The sequence below is a fragment of the Salmo salar genome, chromosome 15 (genome assembly GCF_965601325.2).
Source record: "Salmo salar chromosome 15, fSalSal1, whole genome shotgun sequence".
NCBI classification, from domain to species: Eukaryota; Metazoa; Chordata; class Actinopteri; order Salmoniformes; family Salmonidae; genus Salmo; species Salmo salar.
The window spans coordinates 108,761,984-108,770,000 of NC_138305.1; the positions used below are offsets into that span (position 1 = coordinate 108,761,984).

General features: G+C 46.4%; 1 long non-coding RNA gene across 1 annotated transcript in view; it reads left to right on the forward strand.

Moving 5' to 3' along the window:
- The first annotated feature begins 438 nt into the window (after positions 1-438).
- Positions 439-8,017, forward strand: part of LOC123727376 (uncharacterized) — a 15,572-nt gene continuing 7,993 nt past the window's right edge. Inside the window, exons 1-2 of the long non-coding RNA XR_006759371.2 lie at positions 439-774; positions 1,113-1,211. This is a non-coding gene — a long non-coding RNA (uncharacterized LOC123727376). The remainder of the gene's footprint in view (positions 775-1,112; positions 1,212-8,017) is intronic.

Below are 8,017 nucleotides of genomic sequence, written 5' to 3' on the forward strand. Positions count from 1 at the left end.
CAGCAGAAGGAGCAGGTTTATTCATTTTGTCCTGTCCTTAGGGTACTGTTCAACTCTGTACAGGAAAAACCTCCAACTTCCATAAAGACGTGTCAAAAGAGACAGACAGACAGACAGACAGACAGACAGACAGGGAGAGGGTAGAATGCCAGCCATAGAGATAAATATTTAATCTTAATCAGCTAAATTAACTTCATGTTGAACTTTGAGACATCTCAAATACAGATCTAACGTTCTCCTCCTTTCCCCCACTCCTCCATTCTTGTAATCTGGGAAGAACAGAATCAACCATAAAGAGTCAGCTGTTTTTATTGTTGTTACAGATAGAGAGAGGGATATCTGTAATCATACTTCGAAGGGGTGTACTCCCCGCTTTCCCTCCCCTCCTTAAAGAGAGCAAGCCAAGAAGCCCTACCAAAAGGTCAAGAAAGAGGAAGATGACTGGGTGGCCTTCTCAGCCAATGGAGAGCGGGAATCGAGTGTCTCGGTGTTGCTATGTTTACATGAGGAGGGCTGTTGATAATATAGAGTTGTAGTCTGTCTGGAGAGTTGACTGTGTGTGTGTGGGCTTCCCCTCTGCTCCACCATCCACTACCCTGGCTACCTTCCTGTATGGTCCTGTACTATGCTACGCTAAACTGACATTTTTGTTCCTGGTTCAGGTTCCTGAGATATCTGACTGATCTAACGAAACACTCATTTCTCAACTGAACAGAGGACAGTTTTAAAGACGGATATAAAGTATTTGAAAGAAGGATGTAAAAGACTTGGAAGGTAAGAGTCCTGTGGTACCGTGTGGCTCAGTTGGTAGAGCAGGGCACCAGCAATGCCATAGTTGCAAGTTCAATTCCCATGGGGGACCAGTATGAACAAACATGAAAATGTATGCACTCTGGATAAGAGTGTCTGCTTCAATGTAATATATATTTTTTAATTATTACAAAAATAAGATATACAAATCCTGTAGCATGCCTTCAAGCAGTCTAACCAAGTGCTGGTTCATAGGGTCCTGATTGTTGACCTATGCCCTGTTAGCGTGGCTTTGGACTGAGGGAGCGCTCAGGTAAGGTGTAACACTACCAAGTATTTCATCATCTGCTGCCTGGTTCCAGATCTGTTCGTGTTGGTTGTTGTCAGGCCAAACAGAACTGGGAACAGGCTAGAAGAAGAGTCCTGCCTTCTATCCACTCAGTGTTAACCAGGAGAGACAGGTAAGTAAGGGAGGTCTGAAGGTCACTATAGAGAGAGAGAGAGAGAGAGAGAGAGGAGAGAGAGAGAGAGAGAGAGAGAGAGAGAGAGAGAGAGAGAGAGAGAGAGAGAGGTCACTGTGGTGGGTGGGAGAGAGAGAGAGAGAGAGAGAGAGAGAGAGAGAGAGAGAGAGAGGTCACTGTGGTGGGTGGGAGAGAGAGAGAGAGAGAGAGAGAGAGAGAGAGAGAGAGAGAGAGAGAGGTCACTGTGGTGGGTGGGAGAGAGAGAGAGAGAGAGAGAGAGAGAGAGAGAGAGAGAGAGGTCACTGTGGTGGGTGGGTGGGTGAGAGAGAGAGAGACAGAGAGAGAGAGAGAGAGAGAGAGAGAGAGGTCACTGTGGTGGGTGGGTGAGAGGGAGGTCAGGGGTCACTGTGGTGGGTGAGAGAGAGGGCCTTCAGGGTCTGCCAGCCCCAATAAAGCAACACCAGGAGACCTGTTATTAACTGTTATGACAAGCTCTACTACTGTTTAGTAGTAGAGGTTCAGCAGCATGTCATTGACTAGCAGCTCAGTCCTAATCCTTATTTTTTAGGAAAAGAAATAAGACATAAATCCCATGAACTCAAAATCAGAAACAGCACAGTTGGGATTAAAAGTCTTAACATGGTCAGAAAAAACATGACAAGGAGGGTAGGGAGAGTTTAAGGGCCTTTGTGTGTGTGTGTGTGTGTGTGTGTGTGTGTGTGTGTGTGTGTGTGTGTGTGCGTGTGCGTGTGCGCGTGCGTGTGTGTGTAATGTTGTGAGACTGTTTTGTGGGGTGGGGGGGTTCTAGCGAGGGGGTCTTTCAGCAGAATCCCTCTGGACCTAGTTTCAGAAAGCCTAAGATGTATTGCAAACAGAAGTAGGTCAAAGCAAGTGGGTCACTGGGGTGTCAGAATATGGGTGCCACTCAGTAGCTAAAAGAAATTAGCCGTCAAATGTCCCAATTACCAGTCACACAATCGCTGTCTTGACTTGGGAGTGCATTACCGCAAAAAACACGAGGTCACTAAATTTAACTAGGCAAGTCAGTTAAGAACAAACTCCTTATTTACCAGGGAACAGTGGGTTAACTGCCTTGTTCAGGAGCAGAACGACAGATATTTACATTGTCAGCTCGGGGATTCAATCAAGCAACCGTTCGGTTACTGGCCAAACATACTAACCACTAGGCTACCTGCCGCCCCGACAATGGCCAAAAGATTTGAGAATGACACAAATATTAATTTCCACAAAGTTTGCTGCTTCAGTGTCTTTAGATATTTTTTGTCAGATGTTACTATGAATACTGAAGTATAATTACAAGCATTTCATAAGTGTCAAAGGCTTTTATTGACAATTACATGAAGTTGATGCAAAGAGTCAATATTTGCAGTGTTGACCCTTCTTTTTCAAGACCTCTGCAATCCGCCCTGGCATGCTGTCAATTAACTTCTGGGCCACATCCTGACTGATGGCAGCCCATTCTTGCATAATCAATGCTTGGGTTTGTCAGAATTTGTGGGTTTTTGTTTGTCCACCCGCCTCTTGAGGATTGACCACAAGTTCTCAATGGGATTAAGGTCTGGGGAGTTTCCTGGCCAAGGACCCAAAATATCGATGTTTTGTTCCCCGAGCCACTTAGTCATCACTTTTGTCTTATGGCAAGGTGCTCCATCATGCTGGAAAAGGCATTGTTCGTCACCAAACTGTTCCTGGATGGTTGGGAGAAGTTGCTCTCGGAGGATGTGTTGGTACCATTCTTTATTCATGGCTGTGTTCTTAGGCAAAATTGTGAGGGAGTCCACTCCCTTGTCTGAGAAGCAACCCCACACATGAATGGTCTCAGGATGCTTTACTGTTGGCATGACACAGGACTGATGGTAGCGCTCACCTTGTCTTCTCTGGACAAGCTTTTTTCCGGATGCCCCAAACAATCGGAATGGGGATTCATCAGAGAAAATGACTTTACCCCAGTCCTCAGCAGTCCCATCCCTGTACCTTTTGCAGAATATCAGTCTGTCCCTGATGTTTTTCCTGGACAGAAGTGGCTTCTTTGCTGCCCTTCTTGACACCAGGCCATCCTCCAAAAGTCTTTGCCTCACTGTGCATGCAGATGCACTCACACCTGCCTGCTGCCATTCCTGAGCAAGCTCTGTGCTGGTGGTGCCCCAATCCCGCAGCTGAATCAACTTTAGGAGACGGCCCTGGCGCTTGCTGGACTTTCTTGGGTGCCCTGAAGCCTTCTTCACAAAAATTTAACCGCTCTCCTTGAAGTTCTTGATGATCCAATAAATGGTTGATTTAGGTGCAATCTTACTGGCAGCAATATTCTTGCCTTTGAAGCCCTTTTTGTGCAATGATGACGGCACGTGTTTCCTTGCAGGTAACCATGGTTGACAGAGGAAGAACAATTATTCCAAGCACCAACCTCCTTTTGAAGCTTCCAGTCTGTTATTCGAACTCAATCAGCATGACAGAGTGATCTCCAGCCCTGTCCTCGTCAACACTCACACCTGTATTAATGAGAGAATCACTGACATGATGTCAGATGGTCCTTTCGTGGCAGGGCTGAAATGCAGTGGAAATGTTTTTGGGGGGATTCAGTTCATTTGCATGGCAAAGAGGGACTTTGCAATTAATTACAATTCATCTGATCACTCTTTATAACATTCTGGAGTATATGCAAATTGCCATCATACAAACTGAGGCAGCAGACTTTGTGAAAATTAATATTTATGTCATTCTCAAAACTTTTTGCCACGACTGTGTATAGTGTGAGAGTCTCACACCTGACAATGTTTGATGTTTAGAATTCAGACAGCGAACAACATTTCTGGTACTACGGTAGTGCAGCCTAGTGAGCTGTAAAGCACCAGCCTGTTCCATGACCTCAGTGTTGGCAGGAAGGGAGTGGGCTGTCTGCCGTGTGTGACCTATCCCCTACATATCCTGAAAACATTAGCTCATACAAGTGAAGTGTAATGTCTCGGTCACTCTGTCTCTGTGTGGGTTTGGTTTACACAACCCAGAGAGACTCTATGACATTGAGGGGTGAAGAAGCTGTACGTGACAGCGATGCAAAGAGAACCACTTTGAGTAAGAGAGAGGGGAGATGAAATTAAATGAACGTTTTTTATTTATTTTATTTCACCTTTATAATAACAGGTCAGGCAAGTTGAGAACAAGTTCGCATTTACAATTGCGACCTGGCCAAGATAAAGCAAAGCAGTTCGACAACATACAACAACGAGTTACACATGGAGTAAAACAAACATACAGTCAATAATACAGTAGAAAAATAAGTCTATAAGTAACAGAGGCTTGAGGGTGTCACCATGTCTCTGACCCAAATGCTGGTTCAGGTTTTATTTATAAAAATAAAAAAAAATGATAATAATAAATTGGGTTGGGGGGTTGAGGAAGGGAGAGGATTACTTAAGATACTGTTTGAATAAGGTTTCAGGTGTTTTCTGAAGATGGGTAAGGGACTCTGCTGTTCTAGCTTCAAGGGGAAGCTGGTTCCACCATTGTGGTGCCAAGACAAAGAAGAGCTTGGACTGGGCTGAGCGGGAGCTGCCCTCCTTTAGGGGTGGGAGGGCCAAGAGACCTGAGGCGGCAGAACTGCGTGCTAGTGTTGGAGTGTAGGGTTTGAGCATAGCCTGAATGTAGAGAGGTGCTGTTCCTCTTGCTGTTCCGTATGTAAGTACGATGGTCTTATAGTGGATGCAAGCTTCGTCTGGAAGCCAGTGGAGTGTGCGGAGGAGCGGGGTGACATGAGACAACTTGGGAAGGTTGAAAACCAGACGAGCTACAGCGTTCTGGATAAATTGAAGGGGTTTGATGGCACAAGCGGGGAAGCCCAGCCAGAAGTGAGTTTCAGTAGTCCAGACGGGAGAGGACATGTGCCTGGATTAGGACTTGCACGGCTTATTGTGTGATTTAGGGTCGTACTCTATGGATCTTGTAGAGCATGAACCTGCAGGAGCAAGTCACTGCTTTGATGTTTGCAGAAAACGACAGGATGTTGTCCAGGGTCAAGCCAAGGTTCTTTGCACTTTGGGAGGGCAACACTGTGGAGTTGTCAACCCGTGATGGAGAGGTCTTTGAGCGGGCAGGCCTTCCCCGGGAGGAAGAGCAGCTCCATCTTCTCAAGGTTGGGCTTGAGGTGATGGGCCGACATCCAAGTTGAGATATCTTTCAGGCATGCAGAGATGTGTGTCCTGACCTGGGTGTCAGAAAGGGGGAAGGAGAAAAGTAGTTAACTGTCATCCACATAGCAATGTTAGGCGAGACCATGTAAGGATATGACGGAGTCGAGTGACTTGGTGTATAAGAGTGGGTCTAGAACCGAGCCCTGGGGGACACCAGTAGTGAGAGTACGTGATGCAGACATAGATCCTCTCCACATCACCTGGTAGGAGCGGCCTGCCAGGTAGGATGCAATACAAGAGAGCGCAGAGCCTGAAACACCCAGCCCTGAGATGGTGGAGAGGAGGATCTGATGGTTCACGGGGTCGAAGGCAGTGGATAGATCTAGGAGGATGAGAACAGAGGAGAGAGAGTCAGCTTTGGCAGAGCGGAGAGCCTCTGTGACACAGAGAAGAGCAATCTCAGTTGAGTGACCCGACTTAAAGCCTGACTGGTTAGGGTCAAGAAGTTGGTTCTGAGAGAGATAACAAGAGAGTTGATCAGAGAGAGAACGCTCAAGTGTTTTTTAAATAAATGAAAGAAGGGATACAGGTTTATAGTTTTGACGTTAGATGAGTCAAGTGTTGGCTTCTTGAGAAGGGGAGCAACTCAGGCCATTTTGAAGTCAGGGAGAAGGGAGGAGAGGATGGGGTTGAGTGGTTAGCTTGTCGGCTGTCCAGACCTCACTACTTACAGGATGTCATCTGGAGAGAGAGGGGAGAAAGAAGTCAAGGCGTAGGTTAGTTCTATGTGAGTGAGACCAGTGGACTCAATAGGCTGAGTGAATGAGGAGCGGATGTCGTCAACCTTCTTATCAAAGCGGTTGACAAAGTCAAGAGAGGGAGGAGGGAGGGGGTGGAGGATTAAGGAGGGAGGAGAAGGTGGAAAAGAGTTACAAGCTTACCTAAGGTTACAGGCAGAAGCTTGACATTTAGGTAGAAGTGGCTTTAGCAGCAGATACAGAGAAAGATAAGGTAGAGAGGAGGGAGTGAAAGGATGATAGGTCCTCCGGAAGTTTAGTTTTCCTCCATTTTCGCTCAGCTGCCCGCAGCCCTGTTCTGTAAACTCGAAATGAGCCACTCATCCACGGAGTTGGAGGGTAGGGCTGAGCCGGTCGGGAGGAAAGGGGACAGTGCAAGTCATAGGATGCGGAAAAGAAGGAGAGTAGGGTTGACGAGGCAGAATCAGGAGACAGGAGTGATAAAGATTTAGCAGAAGGGAGAGATGATAGATAGAATAGGAGAGAGTAGTGGGAGATGGAGTGCGAAGATTGCGACGACGCATGACAATCTGGGTAGGGGCTGAGTGGTTAGGGTTGGAGGAAAGGGAGACAGAAAAGGAAACAAACTAGTAAAGATGAGGTCAAGCGTATTGCCTACCTTGTGAGTTGGAGGGGATTAGAAAAGGATGAGGTCAAAAGAGGCAAGGAGGGGAAAGACAGAGTTGGAAAGAAATTAATCGAAGGCATACAGTACGTCAGGAGGTTGAAGTCGCCCAGTACAAAGAGCGGTGAGCCATCGTCAGGAAATGAGCTTATCTAGGTGTCAAGCTCATTGAGGAACTCTTCAAGAGCACCTGGTGGGCGATAGATGACAATAATGTTAAGCTTGAAAGAAACAAGTGACAATGACAGCATGGAATTCAAATGAGGAGGGACAGGTGAGAGAGGGAGAAAAGAGAAAATATCCACTTAGGAGAAATGAGTAGACTACCACCGCGATGACTCTCGGACTATGAGAGAAAAACGTAGTCAGATGAAGAAAGAGAAGCTGGACTAGCAGTGTTCTCTGGGCTGATCCATGTTTCCGTCAGGGCCAAAAAGTAAAGTGACTGAAGGGCAGCATAGGCTGAGATGAACTCTACGTTCTTGACCGCAGATCGGCAGTTCCAAACATTAACAGAGACCAGGATTTCCACATGGGGTTGTGCCGCGCAGGGTACACTAAATTAGAAGGGTTGCAACCAATGGGTGGGGAGCGTCTGTAAAGCCTACAGAGAGAGGAGCGAACACATATAGAAAACGCACACATGGTTGCCAAAGCATACGAAAGACCAAAAGGAGATCATCTGAAAATAACGAGGTAAGATACTCAAGTGAAAGAGCGAAGCCTTCCTCTCGGCAGAACCGTCTTGGTTTCGGCGAAGGTCTTAGTTTTGTACATGCATTTTTAATACAATTGAATTTTAATACAACATTGCCACAACTTGTGCAGGCCAGACACTATTGAGCAACAGGAAGAAGTCATTGCCAAGTAGTGCCTGTTTATCTGAGCATCCGACAGAAAACTAATATTTCTGAAAGGACTCATACATTAACGTCATTTAGCAGATGCTCTTATCCAGAGGCGACTTACAGTAGTGTATGCATACATTTTTCTTTTTTTCCCCCCGTTCTGGTCCCCCATGGGAATCGAACCCACAACGCTGGCGTTGCAAACACCATGCTCTACCAACTGCGCCACACAAGGATACACAGAACCACTGTTATCTAGAGTAAACCATGTTCCGCTTTTCTTTTCTTTTTTGCCGGAGGCCAGCTGGCTGATTCCAGATTTGGTCCAGACTCCAGAATTTAGGACACATTGTGTCATTTTTACACAACCAGCGTCAACAACAACACC